The 20,739-nt window shown below is 42.0% G+C and overlaps 1 protein-coding gene across 6 annotated transcripts in view; it reads right to left on the bottom strand.

The window, feature by feature from the left end:
* CCSER1 (coiled-coil serine rich protein 1) overlaps positions 1–20,739 on the bottom strand; it is a 712,119-nt gene that overhangs the window by 650,756 nt on the left and 40,624 nt on the right. For 3 of the 6 annotated variants that reach the window (XM_035326088.1, XM_035326092.1, XM_035326094.1), the window contains exon 1: positions 10,441–10,673. The gene's annotated coding sequence lies outside the window, so the exon portion shown is untranslated. Of the gene's footprint in view, positions 1–9,813; positions 9,933–10,440; positions 10,674–17,784; positions 17,837–20,739 lie in introns of those variants that run through there. The other 3 variants (XM_035326089.1, XM_035326093.1, XM_035326091.1) reach the window with 3 other exon arrangements.

Raw genomic sequence — 20,739 nt, 5'->3', positions numbered from 1 at the left:
CCTACCTGTAACTGGGATCTTTCATCCAGTTACTTACTGCAGCCCTACCTGTAACTGGGATCTTTCATCCGGTTACTTACTACAGCCCAGTTCACTACGTTGGCATGTTTTCTATTCTCCTTCCAAGCATTTTGGTTCAAAATGAGTTCAAAACAAAAACAATCCGTACCTTCCTGACAACAGGGTCTGTCTGGGGCTTCCTCCACCCTCTTCTGACACCACACAACGCACAGAAATCAAGTCTGGCCTTCTTTGCCTCTGCTGATAGTCTGTTTTCGTTGACATCCAGTGAGCCTAATTTTAGAATACAACATCTGTTGTCCTTTTAGTCAAAGGCAGAGTTTAACGAAAACTCCACACCTGCAGCATGCTTCCTTGAGAACTTCAGGTAAGCAAGCATTAAAAACAAAAACAAATCTTCTGATGGTGTAAACAAATATAGCATACGGGCTCAAACAAATCAACTCTCTTAAGGCAGGCGTCAGTCCGATGCCCTGAACGAGTGCTCCACCCTACACGTTTAGGAAAGGTTATATAAAAATAACCTAGGGGAAGGGAGGACGACCATAAAAAAAATAATAATTAAGAAAATCACCCAGGCTTTTTTCTCGTATATCATAATGAACACCAGATGTAACAAGGCCTAGTTTCCGATGTATTTGCATATTGTGGTTAGTTCATTTTAATGCCTAGGAAGCTCCCAGCAGCCAGGACACGTACAAGAATCCTCTTGTAACTCAACTCTTTGCTGCTTAACACAGAATGAGCTCAGCAGGCACCTTTTCTCTCAGTTGAAGAACATAGTCTCTACCTCTCATAGACTCTACCTCTTCTCCGATTTCATAAACCTTATTAGAACTTCAAGTTTTCAGATCTCCATCCTTTTGTCAAATATTGCTGAAAGCAACTAATAAGTTCAAAAATACCTGGCGCAGATCGAAGCGGAAACAATACCCAAGGACACTAAGATAGCAAGTATGTCAGAAATCAGGACAAGTTTTTTAAGACTACCGTGTTTTCATTTATTCTCTGAGTAACATAATTTACCAAAGCTTTGCAAGCTTCATTTTCTACTTCTGGGACAGAGAAACAGCTTCAAGACGAATGGAGGAGAACCAACAACGTACCAGTGCTCAAGGCACTAGAGTTCAGCATCAGCAGACACTGCTCAGTATAATAAATACAAGGCCAGCAGGAGCAATTGGCAGTAGGTACATTTGGCTCCATCGAAGGAAGTAATACTATAATACTAGCTGAGAATCCAGGCCCATAAGACCAATAATTCCTTCATTATTTATTACTTTAAAAAAAAAAAAAAAATCTACATAGATCTCACGTATTTACTGTTTTATTATCTAAATACAAAGAAATAGTGGTTTCTGCAAACCAGTAATAAAAACCTCACAGGGCAACGAGTTCAAAGTTTCTGGGGTTTTGTTTGTTTGTATGTTTGTTTTTTTATGGTTTGTTTTGGTTGGGGGGGCATTTTCACTGTCCATTCAAGCTTTCCTCAAATTCTTGACTTAAAAGAGTTCTTCCATTCCTCACCAATAGCTCTCATTTCTCCCTCAGGCTTCTCAAGCTGCTCTGTGTCATGTCATGTCTTATTTTATTTACAGTACACAAACTCTTTAGGACAAGGACTTAGACTATATTTAGAAAGTGCTGTATAAAGACATAGCGCTGCGTCAGTGTTTTACAATTTCCCTCGTGTTCAGCTTCAGCATTTTGGAAGTTAAAGGTATTGTCCCAGCCAATAGCAAACCATAAGGAAGGGAGAATCATTATCCTGAACACAGAAGTGCTTCCTTTAAGCACACTTTTTTTTCCTTGTCTAATTTCAAAGCATATAAAATCACAATAAAATAGTTACACTGTAGGATCTCAATCCAATAAACACAAAAGCATGAAAAAAAACAGGGACTCCGAAATTCTCACAGCATTTCCCAATAGCAACTTCTTGCTCACCTTCTTCAGTGAGCAATAAATATCACCCTGAGGCCATTTTTAAAGAAAGCTGTAACGCGAGCAGTGCTAATACACAGATTTCAGAAGCACCTGCACACAACGTGTTAAACTCCCTTAAAACAGAAGGAGTAGTATTTTTTTTGGTTTGGTTTAGTTTTTTTCTCCCCTCCTCAATTACTCGATATTTAGTGATGTGGGGGTAGATTTTATAAGCTTATCTGTGAATGTACTTTTGGATTTTATTGCAATAGAGCAAGTCAATGAAAGAAAACCTTTTTTTTCTGAACTATGCACAACATTCACTACTCCACATCTCAAACAGAGCCTAGCTTCCAACCGAAAGCAACATAACTTACCTTCTAACTCCCTTAAAAGCTTACATTTAAGTATATGCTCGCACGCAGTATTTACCCCAGAAAATTGATCCCTGTGGCATCTAGGGAATATTAGGGATCCTTCTGAGCAACACACAGGATGTGTTAGTTAAAATCCTCTTTCAGGTCTTATCAATGCCCTAGCCTTCATCATTTGTTAGCACTCCTCATTTGAAGCTACTACAGGTATAAATGATACGCGTCTGTGGGCAAAGAAGTTTCAGCTGGATAATCAAGTTACTAAGCCTTAGATATGCCTCATAAGGGAACTGCGCGTATGCTCTTAGCTCATGTCAAACACTAAACAAAACAAATTCAAGCTAACATCTCTGTTCATTAAGAACATACATATGTGTAGCAGAGCTGCAGATCCGACAGCCTAGAACAGCTTTCTTCTGGTTCCAATTTCTGCCTGTTAAAAATGTAATCTAAAACAAAACCTACATTCGCAGACAAAACTCTCAACCTGTACGTGACTCCCTTACTGAGAGCCACGAGCCAGTACTAAAGACTGGTTTGAAATTCACTGAGACCTTGCCACAGGCAGTCAGCCACCAAAAACCCATTTGACCAAGATCAGGATGTTAATGTGAGGGCTTAGAGAGGATTGAGATTACCTTGCCGCTCATGTGACTAATCCCTGTACTTCTTCTAACAGCCTTTTTGTGGAGGGGTAGAACAAAGACAGAGCCGGGAGAATACAAGAGCTGATTTTTCTTTCATTTCCCAAAACAATTCTCCTCTGCCTCTTTTGCTTCCCCCCTCTCGGCAGATGCCCAACTTTACAAGCTATGAAGCAGAGCAGCAGATAGAAAGAAGCCATTTGTGGTGTCAGCTCCTACCAGCTGACAAACTTACTCATCTATGTTCCTTTTATTTCTTCCTCATGTACTCCATATGCATATTTTCCGTAACTCTCCTCATTTTTACTTTTCGATACAACTTTTCCAAATCCTATGCGCTTCCTTTCACTTTCCCGTATTTCCTCTCTGAATATTTAAGATCCAGGCAAGCATTTTAACATCCCCCGTCTTCTTAAATTTTGTTCCACCCGAACTTTGTAAAAAACTCTAAGTATCTTGTTTCCCACTTGGTACTGTGCCCATGCCATTAGTATAGCCCAGCTGCCTCGAGGTACAGATCAGTTTATTCTCAGACACACTGAACTTACATCACTTGTATTTGCAGCATTTTGGCCATTCTAAACATCATTAAAAATGTTGATGATTTTATTTTCAGAGGTTTTAAGAGTTCAAGGATGTAAAGATAAATAAATAAATAAGCAAGACTAAAAGTTACAGGCCCACGAACTTTTGAAATATGTCCTTGGGGAAAAAAAAAAAAATACGTGTTGTACAAAGCAAACTAACAGATACTGAAATATTATTTAAGGCATCATTAAAATCAATAACAGTTTAATCACTGGCTTACAGAACCAACTTTTCTTAAAGAACTTATAGCCAACACATTTAAAACAAAACAAAAAATGGGTTGAAAACACTAAAAATTTGAGATGCTTCGGTTTTCTACCCGCAGTATACTCACCGCACTAACTATAAGACCCTAGATAATTCACACAAAACTAAAAGACCTTATTTTGCTACTTATTGTGAGGACAGAACCTGCCATCACCTTTGCACACCGTGTTCCTTGTACCATCACATCTACTTTTACATCGGAAAACAACAAAACCAAAAGAGAATAGAAGGTACCTACATGGTTTACCCACTCGAGGTTCCTCAGAGCTCATTAATCTCAAACAGAAAAGATGTACGTGGAACAATTAGTATTCTTTCTCAGAGTGTCTCTGGAAGACAAGCAGGTTTGCTTTCATGTAATAAGATTTTATTTCATTATTTTTTTTTCAAATAGCGTAATAAAGCAACAAGGGATTACACCACAATGTTTGCATTTCTACATGCATACCAAAACTAATGCGTGTGCTACCTTAGGTCAGTGTGTAAATGTCATTTCCTATACACACCATGCGTCCCAAACCATGCTCATTTTAAATACTGAGAAATATTTTAAAAAATAACATGTATCAGTATTTGTTACCTATGGCTACTTTATCATTATAAGTACAATTGACAGCTCACGCTCAGCTGAAAGCATGATCTGCTCTCGCGGTATGTTAGGTCTGTGAATCTGAAAGAGTTAACCTCAACTTACAGCATCACTTTGCTCTAAGTAAGCATGCAGAAAGCCACATCATTTGCTGTATTGTCATTTTCTACCAGTCACCTCCCTTCAGCAATATGAAAAAAAAATAAAATATAACATAACATTGGAAGAAGTTGCTTACCAAGGCAATTTACTAATGTTTCTGAATACTGCAAATGAAATTAACTTGTTAGCACTTTCATTGTTTCAGTAGACACATTAAATTCTTAAGGCTTTATGATAACAGAATAAACACTGCTTTTCTTGTAGAGACTAAAGTAATAAGTATGAAGACAATTAATAAAGAAAATTAAAGGCAATCTTTTTCACAGGACTGTTATTCTATTATCTTTGTACACATTGTACAGCTGGTCATCAAGAAGCCAACCTGCATATTTTAATTATCTTTTTTTAAAGTCATACAAGCTCTTTAACTGGTCACCAAGGCTCCCATCTAAATCAGTAGCAATTCCACCACTGGCCCAAAATTCTCCAACAATGTACTGCAAAACTTCACTCTTCTCCTCCCCCCTCCCCAGGCACACAGTGAAAAATGGATGCAAAACACTAGAGTAATTAAAAAAATAAAAAATAAAGGAGAGTTCAGATGTATATCCCCTGTATAATCATTGTGCTACATATAATTACGAGACACTAATGAATACTGGTGTATTTGGTTCCTGATGGAGGGTTCAGAAGCTGCCATTGTAACCTTCGCAGCGCACACACCTTGCACCACGTTCCAGCTGACTCAGGTTACTTCATCTTTCTTAGGGCCTGAGATTACGTGCTGGCCACCTGGACAGGCCAACGTCATCAGAAGGTGGCATTTGCACAAATGTCATTATTTCACAGGTTCTGCTTCAAGGTTTAATCCATGCCACAAGCAACATACAGATAAGGAACCTGTATGTATGTGTGCATATATATATTTCTGTACGAAATACCACAGTGCAAAGAAGAAGGAAAACACTGGAGAAGTGCTATTTTCCCATCAAAACATTTCAAAAGATCACATCAAGATGGTATGTCAGAAGGAAGCAGCAGGAAAGAGGCCAAAAAACAAGAGTGAGAACACTAAAGCTGGGAATGCCCTGGAACCAATGTATTTTCTGAAGCAATGATTTGCACTATAAAAATTTACAGGCAAAGACTATTTTTTTAAAGCTTCCTACCAATCTGTCACAACTGGTTCTTCTCACTAGAAGGCAGCTGTGGCCCTCAGAAGCATTACTGACTGTTGGATCTCCAATTCCTGATATGCTAGAGCATTATAAAAAATTAAGTGGCATTTGCTTAAATAACGCATAAGCGTCATTACATTCCAGGAGCGACTGAACTACTTTCTCTCATACTTAAACAACAAAACAAAATCCTGGAAAAGCTTTTTCTCCCAGAAAAAAAAAAAAAAAAAAAAAGTTTTCTAGTAATGAATCTTTACAGAGAAAATGCTGCATAATTTCACATCCAAATCTGGCAACCGTATCTGCAGGAAATTTCCACATCTATGCCAAATCATTATAATAATAAAAAAACTATACTAAGACAGATGAGTCATTAAGATAATACTGTGGAACTTGAGATACATATTCCAGCTCAACTGTCTTTTTCTATCACAAATCAATTGGGTGACTTCAACCCAAACACTGGTTCAATTTCCCATCTGTGAAGAAAACAATTACAGATTCACACTTCAAAACTCACGGGGGATTTAAGAGTAGTAAGTAGGGAAAAAAAGAAAAAGAAAATAAAAGTAACGTCTGTAGACAACTTAGTACTTTTAGATATTGTAAATTTCTGGAATGTCATTAAGGTCAGGCAAAAACATTGCTGATACTCTGTCAGCATCATCATTCAGATCATTATAATATACCTCAATAGCTATTTACTTTTTTAATTATTGTTTTTGTGTAGATCACAAAATGCCTACAACATACGATGCATTTTTCTAACGTCATGGTTTCCCTAACATCATGATTTTTTTTTTTTTTGTCGTTTTCTACGTACTGCTTGCCTGTTCTCTTATTTCTGTTGCATTTCTGTTCTCTTATGCTATCCTTGTATCTTAGTATAAAACAAATATCCTGCACAGGCAGACCTCTCTTTCAGACAGGAACAGTAGCGTCTGCAGGAAACACTAACATTTTGTTCCCACACCATGGAGAACACACTACACTCTTCAGTCTCAGAGGGTGTGCGTTTACAATATCTAAATGATACACCCTACTATCCAGCAGAAGTCAAAAAGCAGTAAATAAAGCTAACCAGACAGTTAACTAGAACAGCTATACAGGTTTTTAATACAAGCGCATGTAAAATATATGGCTGCATCTTCCATAACCTCAGTTACAGACCCTTCCTGAAGCATAAAAATAAACACGCAATGGTACGGGCCCAAATCACGCTACACATTTTCAGCGCTTACAAGTGCTGCGTTTTACATGCCATCCCACACAGCCAGAACGTTCAATAGTTAGAGTCTAATACAAACGTGTACTTACTTTATCAATGTAATGCTATTTACTGTCATGGTAGAAAATGGCCAAATCAACTCAATAATGAGAGAGAAGTGAGATGAAGCTGCGAAGTTATTTCTCAGGAAAACATGCATACGTAGTGGCAAGGTTTGTTTCTTTTTTTCCGCCCCCTCTCTGTGACTCCAGTCACTTCCCCCTCTCCAGTTTCAAAGTTGCTCACAAGGTAGAAGACCTGAGGCACTGAATCTTATAACAAGCATTAATGTCTGCAAGATAGAGAATACAGTTCAGTTCCTGCCCCTAACAAGCTGGTAGTTATTCTAAAAATAAACTATGCCCATTAATTTGGCTTGAAGCGTCTGTAAGATTTCCCTTCCACGAATACTTTCACTGATACACAAATGCCATTTCACCCAATGCTTTACCCATTTTAATCAACCACAGAAAAACAATTGAATGGCTTTCAGTTCCAACCTTGCATCAAAGGTCCGTAACACCTGGTAAATAAACAGCTTCCTCAAACTAGGACATCTCTGGAAGTGCTGTGAAAGCACTAGATGATCCACAAAGTAAAACCGTATGGAAATGTCATGTCCTGACAACGGGCAATTTTATTAGGCTTTTCAAAATCTACCATTAAGTTTATTTTCCCAAAATACTTTTCTCAGAGACCTGGATTTGTGTAATTTGCAACCACACGTGAAAACCATACATGGACCTTATGCAACTGTGAGCTTCCAAGGGCTCCAGATGAGCTAATCCAGCAAAGCCATAGCCTTTCCCAAGAACCTTCACGGAGGAGTAGGAATTTGACCACATGGAGCAACAGCTTTACACCACTCTTGTAATTTATAAAACAAACCATCTAAAACACAGAAACACTGCCAAATGTATTCTAAAATTGTTCAATGTTCAGCTACTGACTACAAAGCTGATTTAAGGCATTAGGCTCGAATCAGAAGCTCAAGCACAGCTCATGCAACACAACTGACTGTACTCTCACACAACCATACGCTTGGTCCTGACAATACAAGACTTCACCTTCTCAGCATTTTGTGACCAACAGACTTAGATATCAAATGTTCTCTCTCCACATAACCCAGACATGGTACATACTTGCATATTGTTCGAGGTCCTCCTTCTGGTATGACTCCCCTCCCTCAGGCCTGCACGAAGGTCTCCAGAAGGTAGGCCTTGCACGAGCTACTCCAAGAAGTCCTGCCAGGGAGCATGGCCAGACTGCGGTACTCCATCCACGCTGCGGACTGACAGACAGCTTGCCTACTGAACTAAATTCTCCCAACGAGCTGCCGGAGAAAGCGACTGCAAGAATTCAGAATTTAGCAGAAAGTGGATCAGCATCCAGTAACAAAAGACCTAAGCTTCTGTCTCTAACCTTTCCCAGTAGGATTGGGTAAAGCTTCCATCTTTACCTGCCTGTTTCTAAGAACTAACTTAAAATAAATAAACAAACACACACACACCACACACAGCAACAAACAGGAACATCCTGGCAAACCAGAGACGAGTCTTTGTAGAAAGCAAACACAAACTGAACTAAAAGGAAAACAAGGCATAAATGGACGGCTGCACAATCTCTTTCCGTTTCCCCGTGGCAGAACGACTGAGATTCAGACAGTCTTTACTAGGGGATCTTAATTTGCCTGTACTGCTCCACAGTAAGTATATTCACTCACAGACGTATGAAACAGCCCAGAAGTTGGAAATGGATGTTAGGACTCCAGACGGAAACACTGCAGGGACCGCTGCACTCCAGACTCCAGCAGGTAAAGGAACTCCAACCTGCAGGACGTATCCCTTGTTTGCATGACACGCTTCCAGCATAGCCTGGACAGCCACGGTACTACCTTCTCCTGAGACGGCGCTGCCTATTTATGGGACATTCCTCTCTGCTTGCGATCCTAGAGAACAGTAACTTCAGAGTGAAAAGTCATTATCATGTCTCTGAGAGGACTTTCGAAGGCTAATCCTTCCTCTGAGTTACTCCAGGACTGAGTCAGCCTTTCACATTTCCATTTCTAAGAAAACATTCTTGACATATTTTTTTTTTACTGTTCCTGTAATAATACTCTGTTCTACAGCAGCCTCAGAAATCATGGGCAAAGCAAGCCCCAAGAGATAATCACCAATGCAAAACAAGGTTTATGCATTATTATTACTTCTAGCTTGATAAATACAAATCTTGCCGTCCTTTATACTAATTGCATGTGTACTACAGAGACACATAAAATGTGGAATTGTAAAGAGGACAAGAACCCCCCTAAATGATTAGGCGCAACGTCTTACTATCTAAGCTTTTCCAGTTCATTAATATTTCACTTTTATATATTCCTCAGCTGCTTTTACAACATGTTCCTTTCTCTCCTTCTTAAGGATGAGCACGGAGAATTGTTTGAAGTAACTAGCAGACCTTGCCTGGCATCCCCACCTCCATGCCCCCTGAGAGTTTAACACTTCAAGCGCAATATATACTAGATGGAAAAAACGCATCTGGCACAGAAGAGAATAAGAAGGGATTTTGAGTCTCCCTTCTGGTTACGTTCCACTATAAAGGTGTGCGGTAGGAAAACAAAGCGATCCACGTTTCTCTAAGCTGAGAAACTTACTGTTGTCGGCTTCAAAGGCAAGAGAGACATAAAGCTCTGAGGGGTTCAATTCTCTGCGGGAAAAACAGGGCTGCGTGTTCCCTAGCAAGAAGAAAAAACTCGCTGCAACTTTCTTTTCCTCGCAGAAAAGTGAAAGATCCCCTCCTTCAGCCAGGAGAAAAGGCACAAATTATCTAGAGGAGACATGGGATTTTTTCCACAAACCTTTCCCATAGTAAGCGGCACCATCGCCATCTGCTCCACCTTTTCAGCCTGCCATGCGTTTCTGGAGAACCGTCAGCATCCTCCAGCGCCTCTCCCCCAAACCCAGCCCCGCGCCAAGGCCCCAGGAGACCCCCAGCACCACCCCCGTGCCCGCTCACGTTTCCGAGAAGGCTTCTGCCTCTCCCCCCCCACAGGGCGCCGGCAGATTCCTCGATAGACAGGGGGGTGCGGGGAGAAGAATGAGGAGAACAACCTCAAGGAAGGATCCAGACAAAAAGCACCGCGTCTCCCCACTGACCTGCGGGGCTCACACCCCTCTAGAGGCGCAGCCCGGCTCCGCAGGGGGGCTGCAGCCACCACACGGCAGCCCCGGGGCCAGCCCCCGCGGCCACCTGCGGGCTCCCCCCCAGCACCTCCGCGCAGGTTCCTCGCCCCCCGGCGCCGAGCTGCGGCACCGGCAGCGCCCAGCCAAGGGCGCAGGGCGGCCGGGAGCCGCCGCCCCGCCAGCGCTGAGCCGAGGCGAGGCCGGGCCGCCGCGGGGCGCCACCCTCGGCATCCCCTCAGCACCTGGCGCCCCCCGCCAACCTCCCCCGCTGCCCCGGGGCCGTGCCGGAGGGACCGCGCTACCTGGCCGGGCTCCTCCGGCGGGGGCTGGGGACCCCTGCGGCGGCCGCCGCCTCCCCGCCCGCCTGCCGCTGTCTCGCCGGGCGGCCGCGGGGCGAACGATGCGGCCGGGGCCGCTCGCCCCAGGCGGTGCCGCTCGCTCCGTCGGTCGGTCGGTCGGTGTCAGTCAGTCATGCTGCGGCTGCGGGCTGGGCGTGCGTGTGCGCGGCGGGCGGGTCGGCGGCGTGCGGGGACAGAGAGAGGGAGGCAGCGGGCGGGGGCGGGCCGGGGCGGCGCTTCCGCGTGTGTGTCGGGGCGGGGGGGCCGGCTCCGATCGTGTGGGGGGCTGCGGGGGGCGAGCCTGCACACGCGTGTGTGTGCCCGTGGCCGTGTGTGTGGCCGTGTGTGTGTCCCTGCGTGGCAGCCTCCCCGGCCTCCGCGGCCGGCAGGGGTAGGCGCAGCGGTGGGGGGAAGGGGGGGGGGGGGGGGGGTGAAAGTCCGGGTCTGCCCGGCAGGAAATAAGCTCTGCCCCCGTGTGTTTAAAAAAACCAAATGCACAAGGATTTTGTGTTGGTTTGTTTATTTATTTATTTGTCTGTTCATTTTATTTTCCTCTCCCGTACGCTAGGGGAACCGGCAGATTTCACTTCCTCATCCCCTTTTCTGATAGCGCGCTTCGTAATTATTTTTTTCTTGTGAGCCCGTCACAGTCCAGGCGTGTCGCCGTACGTAAAAAAGGGACCGTGTAAAGGGCACTTAAAAAGCAGTGACGGTGCCAAAGGCAAGGTCTCGTCCACATCGGTGTGAAAACAGAAATAATCCACCTGGAATATTGGTCAGGGCAGCAGTCAGTTACATGGCATTTGCTGTAAGGAATAAGGTTCCCTACCCAATTCAGAAAGGAAGGGTAAAACAGAGGAATAACCATGCTCTATGCAACTCATATTTAAGGGGTAAAGTTTTCATATTATGGTCTTTCTTGCCAATTTATACAGCACCATTCCCACATCCCTTATCAAAGCAAGATATCTTGCCTCAGAAAGGACCTCACTGGAGTAAAATGAGTGACAATTCACGTGGATGGCAAACTGCAGGTAGGCACCACCTCACCTCATCTTACAAAAACTAACATGAAACTGTGCAACAGAGTATCACACTGGCTTTGCAACCCAACTAGCAAAATAACTTCATTTTGTAAGCATCATTGCTCATCCTGAAACTGAAGAACTCAAAGAAATGTTAAGTACTAGAATTATACAGTGAAGTGTAGATCAAAATTAAGTCAATGAGAGTTTTGAAGAATTCTGAGTAAAACACATTTCCATAAAATGCAGGCAGCTACAACTTAACAGCAACAATGAGGACAATTTCTGCTGAAATTCTGAGAATACTTCTGTGAAAATGAAGAGGGAGTTATGTCTGTGTCAGATTTCGTATGAAACTGACAGGAATCTGGAGGGTTTTATGTATGTCTTTACAAAGTCTAAATTTTCAAACAAGGCCGTCTGACATACAGAATTATCTTTAGATATCGTTGTCAGTCAGTCAAACAAGTTCACCACTATGCTGTATGAAATGTAATGACCAAACCGAAAGGTGTTTGTTTCTGTTTCTGCTTGGGCTTGGGGCAGAGTGGCTGGAAAGCTATGCAGAGGAAAAGGGTCTGGGGGTGTTGATCGATGCTCGCCTGAACATGAGCCAGCAGTGTGCCCAGGTGGCCAAGAAGGCCAACAGCATCCTGGCCTGTGTCAGGAACAGTGCAGCCAGCAGGAGCAGGGAGGTGATCGTCCCCCTGTACTCTGCTCTGGTGAGGCCGCACCTCGAGCGCTGTGTTCAGCTTTGGGCCCCTCAGTACAAGAAGGACATCGAGGCCCTGGAGCGTGTCCAGAGAAGGGCTATGAAGCTGGTGAAGGGCCTGGAGCACAAGTCCTGTGAGGAGCAGCTGAGGGAGCTGGGGATGTTTGGTCTGGAGAAGAGGAGGCTCGGGGAGACCTCATTGCTCTCTACAACTGCCTGAAAGGAAGGTGTGGGGAGCTGGGGGTCGGCCTCTTCTCACAGATAACTAATGATAGGACTAGAGGGAATGGCCTCAAGTTGTGCCAGGGGAGGTTCAGGTGGGAAATGAGGAGACATTTCTTCTCAGAGCAGTCAGGCATTGGAGTGGGTTGCCCAGGGAGGTGGTGGAGTCAGTGTCCCTGGGGGTGTTTAAGGAAAGGTTGGACGTGGTGCTTAGGGACATGGGTTAGTGGGTGACATTGATGGTAGTTGAACCAGATGATCTTGGAGGTCTTTTCCAACCTTTATGATTCTATGATTCTTGGCCAGATAATAACAGATAAAATGTTCTACAGTCACAGAGAAACAGTTGGAGTATGTTGAACACAACAGTACCATAATGATGCTAGATAGACAGATTTTTAGTAACTTGTCATCCACATTTTAAAATGTTCAAAAATCTCATGGGACACCACCTCAAGAGTAGATATTCATTATTCAAAGTGCCTATATTCGCAATGTGGGAATTTCAAACAAGAAGACAAGGTGGCAAAATAGTTTTACTGAGTGCCGGTTCAAAACCCATCCAAGCATTTAAGCATGTATACAGCTCTATGTGCATGAGTTGCCTCAATGAAGACTAGGATTTTTTGCCATAATTAAAATTACGTGTCTGCTTAGCCACTTTATTAAGTTTTAATTAAGTTTTAACTTTATTAAAGTTAAAGACAGAGGAATCTGTGATTTGCTGAATCAGGGTTCTCCCAAGAGCCTTGCATGGTTTCTGAACTCCATCTCTCACCCTTCTTCCTCCTGCCTGTGTTCAGTAGAAGATCCTCACAGCCTCCTAATGGTTAACTCTGACTCTCTGGCATGTTTCTCTAAGCTCTCCTGCCTGCTGTTGCCCTGAAAGGTTAGCCCCTGTGATTAAGTGGCACTTCCAGACACACTCACAACTGATGTTTCCAGTGAAGTCAGAAAGGCTTTGATCAGCCCAGTGACACAGGCAGAAGAACAGACAGCAGGTAGAGATTGTACAGAATAATGGCAGCTTTTCAAAAACTACATTTCATTCTAGTTGGAGGATGGATGGACGGACGGACAAAACATTGTAATTATTTTAAGCATCAAGCAATACCTGTTTTGAAGTGGCTTTGCTAACGGAGACCTCAGCAGATAGCTATGGGAGCTACAGGAGGAGGAAAATTTATGGCCACCACACCCAGGACCTTCCCAAGCATAAGTAACCTGATTCTCGTCTCCCACCCAATTCCTGCTAGTGTGGCCCCAGTGACTTTTGCAGAAAACCTCTCTGTATGACAGGTATGACACCAAAATAATCATCAGGCTTTGCTAACACAATGAAATCTTATCAGAAAATTCCAGGTTTGCAGAGATGTGGATTCATCAGGAAGAATGCATTCTTCTTGCTGGGGTATATAAATGTCCTGAAAATTACTACAGCAGACATGTTTGATCCCCTTGCATTGTCTATCAGCTATTTCTATTCCCTCTCAGTTTGAGTTCATTCCTTGTTTCCTGACTAATCATTTCACGTGATCCCCCGTGCTTGATGCTGCCGCCTACTTAATAAAAAAGAGGACTGTGTTTTTTACCACATTTTTTTTTTCAAATTTTCTCCACCTCAGTGTGGATTCATCTCAGGGTAGGCATGGAGGGAGCTGAGGCACGTGAGATCAAATCAGTTTCGACAGCCACGTCCATCAGGGTTCAGTGTGCATCCCTGTGTAACCTTCTTTAAGACCTTAAGATCTCTGGATACAAGCCTTGAGTGCAGAAAAGTGCCGGTCTGCCTTATTCAGCATACAGGACAGTCGGTGATTCTCTGCACGAGTGACCCTAACTGCGGAGATTTAGGGGCTGGACGTAGCTATAAAACAAAATACTTGGGTATAGGAGGGCAGGTAAAACACTGGAGGGGGGTGTGTAAAATAGATTCATCTCTGTTTCGTATGAGCTTTTAATGAATCTTAAAGGAACCGGTTCTGTGAGAGCAATTCTGCTTGCCAAGCTGTGACTCACCGCCACATGCTGGCAGAGTAAACTAACCTCAGCACTTGGATACTCTGGGGCATCTTGGGAGGGGATGCAAAGCTGCACTGACTTCACTGAAGGCTTTTTTTGAACAATACTGTTTGAGCCAGCATGGCATTGGGAGTGTTGCTGCTCCACAGTAACCATGAAGCAGTCTGGTCAAGTCCCAGTGTACCATCACAGGACAGAGCAAAGGAGGCCTCCTGTACCAAATTGCTTCCACTGCCTTTTCAGGAAACATCTGTTCAGTGGAGCAGTGCCATACTGATCAATATGTATTGCTTTTGTGCTGCGTGTGATCATACCCACTTATACCTTTGGAGCCAGGATTAACTGAGTGACCTGTTTGCTGTGTAGTGCCTCGTATGTGCAATGTACTGGATAAATAGTCACTGACACTGGTCAGTTTGTTAAATGTGATGGATTTCATCACGCTAACATTAAAATCTCAAAGGAGATCAAAGTGCACTTTAGTTAATAAAAAATAATGGTGGTCTGATGCAGTTTTTAAATTAATGTTCATGGGTTTTGTCCCCTGCTTTTAAATTTCTTGTAAATTGATTTATAGTCTCTGTCACTGGACTCTCACAGTGTCAATGGCACAAACGACACCACTTTTTTGCAAGATGATCACCGTCGCTACTAGGGTCAGAAAGAGCAATGGCAATTATAAGTGTAGAATTTCTATTCACTCAGAAAGAGAAATGCTCATTACAATCTCAAAATGTAGCTTGTTAGATTGAACGAAGAATTTTTTTCTTTTTACTCTCTCACCAGTGAGGTATCTGGAGTAGAGTAGGGTAGGGTAGAGTAGAGTAGAGTAGAGTGGAGTAGAATGGAAATGGAATGGAATAGTTCTAGTTGGAAGAGACCTACAAAGAACATCAAGTCCAACTGACTGACCACTTCAGGGCTGACCCAAAGTTAAAACATATTAAGGGCATTATCCAAATGTCTCTTAAATATATACAGGCACGAGGCACCTACCGCCTCTCTAGGAATCCTGTTCCAGTGCCTGAGTCCCCTCTTGGTAAACAAGTTTTTCCTGATGTCTAGTGTGAACCTTTGCTGACAGCTTTGAGCCATTGCCATGCGTCCGGTCACTAGATAGCAGGGGGAAAGGATGAGCACCTCCCTCTCCACTTCCCCTCCTCAGGAAGCTGTAGAGAGCAAAGAGGTCACCTCTCAACCTCAATTTCTCCAAGCTTGACAAACCCAGTGTTCTCAGCCTCTCCTCACAGGGCCTGCCTTCCAGCCCTTTTACCAGCTTTTTTCCCTCCTCAGGGCACATTCAAGTACCTTAACATCTTTTTTATATTGTGAAGCCCCAAACTGCACACAATACTCAAAGTGAGGCCACACCAACACTAAATACAGAGGGAGAATCACCTCTTTTGAGCGTCTGGCTATGCAGTTTTTAATGCATCCCAGAATGTGGTTGCCCTTTTGGCTGCCAAGGCACACCGCTGGCTCATGTTGAGCCTACTGTCAAGCAGCACCCCCAGGTCCCTTTCTGCAGGGCTGCTCTCCAGTCACTCATTAACCGATCTGTAGTTATGCCCAGCATTATTCCTACCCAAGTGCAGAATCTAGCGTTCAAACTATTAATGCAGATATTGGCATCATCCAATTGGGAGGACAATGAACGTATAACTGGACCACAGTTATCAGTTCTAATCAGCTCTATTATTTATATAAATGAGCTTAGTGGTACAGTTTGCTTACATTTCCATATAGAAAAATGCCGTAAGTGGAGAATGTAGTTCTGTAGGAGCATAAAGGGATTTCTTTCAGTGTTCCACTGAAAGTGTTCCACATGTCTTGGTGAAAAAATTGTCACTCCTAACTCAGAAGAATATTTTTGCAGTAAAATCTGTTCACACCAGCTGGCTGGTGGTCTGATCCTGCAGTAGGTGAACAAACTCCTGGGTTGCTCCTGAAGCAATCCCCAAAGCTCCATGTGGTTATAGAAATCTGAAGGACTCCAAAGGACTTGGACACTCTATTTTTACAAACAACAGCTTAATGAAAGCATGTAATTCATGCTTTGTTTGTTTGCATTGCTTTTTATTTGGACAACAAAAGCCTGTATAAAGGCAGTTTTACTTTTCATTCTGAGCTTTTTCCCTTTGAGGATCCCCATGTCAGAATATTTCGGTTTCCCAGGCTAATAGGCTTTTTTCCTTTGTAATTTGTCTGTTCAGACTTGTATTCTTTGTATTTAAATTGTGGAAATATTTTGGTTTGTCTACTTCGTTTTGTTTTTGTTTTAATTTATTTTTATAACATTTATATGTTTGGCAAAATTAAACTTGACAAGCATTCCTTTCGGTGTTGTTATTTATCCATTGTACAAAATGGGAATAGGAAGGAAACCTGCTGGAAGGGAAAACTGCATTTCTATTTGAAACTGATTGTTAACAGTGAAAACGTAGTCTGAGGGTGGTATTCTGTACCAGGAATAAAGGATTGTTAAAAAAGTAATGTATGCCTCGTTTTATCATATCTGTGACTCTAATGTATCATCACAGCAGGAGCTTTCCACAGTACCACTGATCATGGGGGTCTGAGCAAATTCTGCCTTTAAGTTTCATTAATTAGGTTTGCCTTAGGCCGAAGCAATGCCTAAGGTTGTTCAGTTAGTGTGGGATTATGAAAGTTTTCTCCATAAGTTTAGTGAGCAACAACTTCTGTGCTTTGCACACAAAAGACCATACATGAGGCATGTAAGAGGTAGAAATCATCTGAGATAATGCAGAGGAATGCCGGATGCCCAAGCATATGTATTAATACATAAAACATACAAGGTGCAATATTATGCACATATTATGCAGCGTAACACCTAAAAGACAAATTAATGAAAAGGCTTCCAGCACAGATAGATTAAGGGCCCTGCAGTCCATCTTTACAGCTGTTAGAGGAACTCCTTATCGGAGGTAGAGCAATGCCAGATTTTCAGCGCTTCCTTTCCAAATTTTCTCTTTCACTTCTGCTGCTATAGACCACATTTGTCTCCTGAAATATCCGTTCTTCATGCCTCCCTCAATCTATACTGACAATCGCTGAGGAGAAAACATTGGTTTCTCTACTTCTTTAGCTTGGTAAATTAAAAAAATAATAATAATTGAAAAAAAACAAAAACAAAAACAAAAACAAAAACAAAACAAACAAAAAAAAACAGTTAAACTTCAGATAATGGTCAAAGAATAAGAACTAATATATGTAATGAATTTTATTTTATTCAGCTGTTACCACTTGTATTGCTTATAGCCAGCATCCTGACAACACCCAGTAAAATATATAAGCTTATTCAGTTACTGATGTACTTCCAAGCAGCCTTTCAGTTAGATCTTCAGTTGGAGGAATCTACCTGGAAAAACATCCTGAGGTTAAATACACAAAAACTTTTGAGTCCCCTCAGTGTGGTGTCTCTGTCTCTTGGCTATTTAGCAGTCACATTGGCAAGAACTCAGAGAGTTGTACAGGGATGATCACTAGTGCTTTTCCAGTAAGGCATAGCTTTTGGTCTTCATAAACAAATAAAGAAATAAATATCAGCTCCATACTTCCTCAAGGACAGGAAAAAGCACATTCGTTTTTTAGACCTTTAGCAGTCACATCAGGTTAAAACAAAAAAAAAAAAAAAAAAAGAAAAACAAAAACTGTGGCTAACCTTCAATGCCGATAAAACAGTAAAAATGTACTCAGGTAAAAACTAAGGCATTAACTACACGCCTATTTTATTTTATTTTTTAATCTTAGAGGCAGATTATTTATGAGCTACTGCAATATGGTGTGCCTGAGTACTTCGCAAGCACATTCCTGTGCCCCGTTTGAGTTGGCATTTGGAGAGTGGACATTCGGGATTAAATGAATTGGCAGCGTCGTGTTGGAAACCCCTTGCTGAGCTGGAGTTAGAAGAAGGCCCTGTTGCCTCTTCCACAGGAGCACCCTTACTTTATATTTGTTACCACTAGTAATACAATCTCAGGCATATGCGTGCAAACGTGAGATAGCAGTTTTGTAGAGTACTACTTGCAATGAAAATTTGCATTTTTTTTTTTACCAAAATCTGCAAGAGATTGGTGCCTTGCATTTCACTTCAGAGTGCTGCTGTGGCAGGGACAGATTCTCTTCACCAGATGTTGCCTGTGTGATCATGAGGCTTCAGGAGAGAAAGCAGCACACCTCAAGCTCTCATAATGTGCAATCAAACTGAGATGTGCTAAGATCTATCCATTTTCACATTCATGTCCATTGTGCCTACCCTCATATTTAGTATTTATGGAAGAAAGAGCCATTCAAAAGCTTTATTCAAAAATCTCATTTTAAAGTCAGATCCTGAAATTTTCTAGACACTGTTAGAGACGAACTGTGGCTGAAACCCGTATTGCAATTCTGATGTGAGTGCAAGGTCTGCTGCTTGTGGCTGGAAATCTAGTCTGCTTAATGAATTTACTGGGCTTTGGCTTAGATCCTAAAGGATACTTACCACTCCATTACATACTCTATTATTACACAGTATTATTGTTACGAGCATCACAAACACCCATGATATATATCTCTATCATAGTCAATATGAGAAAAAAATCTCAGCACGCTTCCCCAAATATAGAAATGCTCGGTGTTGCCTCATGCTCTGAATATTTGAACAGGCTCACGTCTTGGCTCAGGTCCCTGAAGCATACATCCCTTCCTAGAGAACATGCATCAGGAGGAGAAGATCTAAGATAAGGGGACGGGTCCAAGGCAGTTTCCCCACCGTGAGTCAGAAAGCCTGAAGGCTTTCGGAGAAAGACACCACTGCCACAGAACTGACAGCTGCCATTCTGCTGGGCACCTTCCTCTCTCAGGTGGCATTCAGTTTAAATGACCTGAAGAATGACAGTAGAAAGGTCTGATAACTTGTCCTTGATAATTGAACTAATTATGCTATTCATAGTCATGTAAGTGTGATAACTGGCATTAAACAGCCAAATTTTGGGTAGCGTAGATTTCAAAAGCACTAGCAGAGTAGCATAACGGACACAGGCAAAAATGTACCAGAAATTTGAGCTCAGCGGTGCCCAAACGTTGCCAAATATACACACTTCAAAACCAAATCAATAACAAAAACTGTTCAGAAAGCAGAACTTATTTCGCTAATATACAGTGCTAATAATTCATGTGTCACGTTTCCTGACTTTTATATCCCTATTTACTCTCCCCCTGAGTATCATTTTATTTTTACCATGACAATCTGTGAATCATATACAGATAATAAATAAGCTCCTTCTGAGATACATGTGTAGAGCAGCTATGAAATAAACATAGATACTTGCTACCAGCTCTATTAAATTTTCAGAGTTTTTGAGATTTCTTTAATTCATCTGTTCCTATACCCCAGACAATTAAATGCTATTGAAATGGATGTTATATAAAAATACAAAATGAAAACCTGAGTTTCATAGCAAATAAAACGCTCTGGTATATTAAATGTGTGTTCATTAACACACAGACAAATACAGTGCGTCTTTCCCTCCCAAGGGCAACAGTAAGTTATGCCTCAACAAGCAGCATGGATTTACGTCCCTAAATGATTCTGTCTTCAATAAACATTTGTACACTTGCCATGAAACCTAAGAAATCGTATGTACTTTAATTAATTCCAAGATACTGAATTAATCTTTGAGAAAAAATGTATTAGATAACTATATTCATTAAATGACGATTTAAAAAAACATGGGTCAAGCCAAAATAACCCCAACATGTGTTAATATTTTTTTTTCTGTATTGTTGGAATAAGACATTTCTACACAAACCTATGGGCTCCTATTTCCTTTCTTTTATTTTTTTATTTATTTTTTTTTAAGAAATTGACACATTATGTGTTTGTGTGCTGTTTGTGTGCTGTTTTTAGCTGGATTCTGGTCTTGATTTGAGATTTGGGGGAGTAAAATTTTGGGGAGTATCTGAGATATTCTAGAGGGTATATAGGAGCTAGGGATTTAAGTCCTACTAAATACTGGAAATTAGATGCTGGCTCCCACAGACTTCCTCAAATATTCCATTCTAAACGGGTTCCATGCTAAATTGAGTCTATAAGATTTATAAGTCTATTTTATTTTACAGAAAAAATAGGACTTTCCAAATGATGTCCACAGATTTTATTTAGAAATTATGACTTGTAACTACCTTGCATTATACCAGGCCACTGAAGAACATGAAATTTCAGCCCTATAGAAGGTATATTAGCTCAGTGAAAGAGCAAGCTTGCTATGGAAGCTCATGAGT

Source organism: Oxyura jamaicensis, chromosome 4, assembly GCF_011077185.1.
Source record: "Oxyura jamaicensis isolate SHBP4307 breed ruddy duck chromosome 4, BPBGC_Ojam_1.0, whole genome shotgun sequence".
Lineage (NCBI taxonomy): Eukaryota > Metazoa > Chordata > Aves > Anseriformes > Anatidae > Oxyura > Oxyura jamaicensis.
Note: the sequence above shows the minus strand (reverse complement) of the source record. Positions and strands in the feature narration are given on the sequence as shown.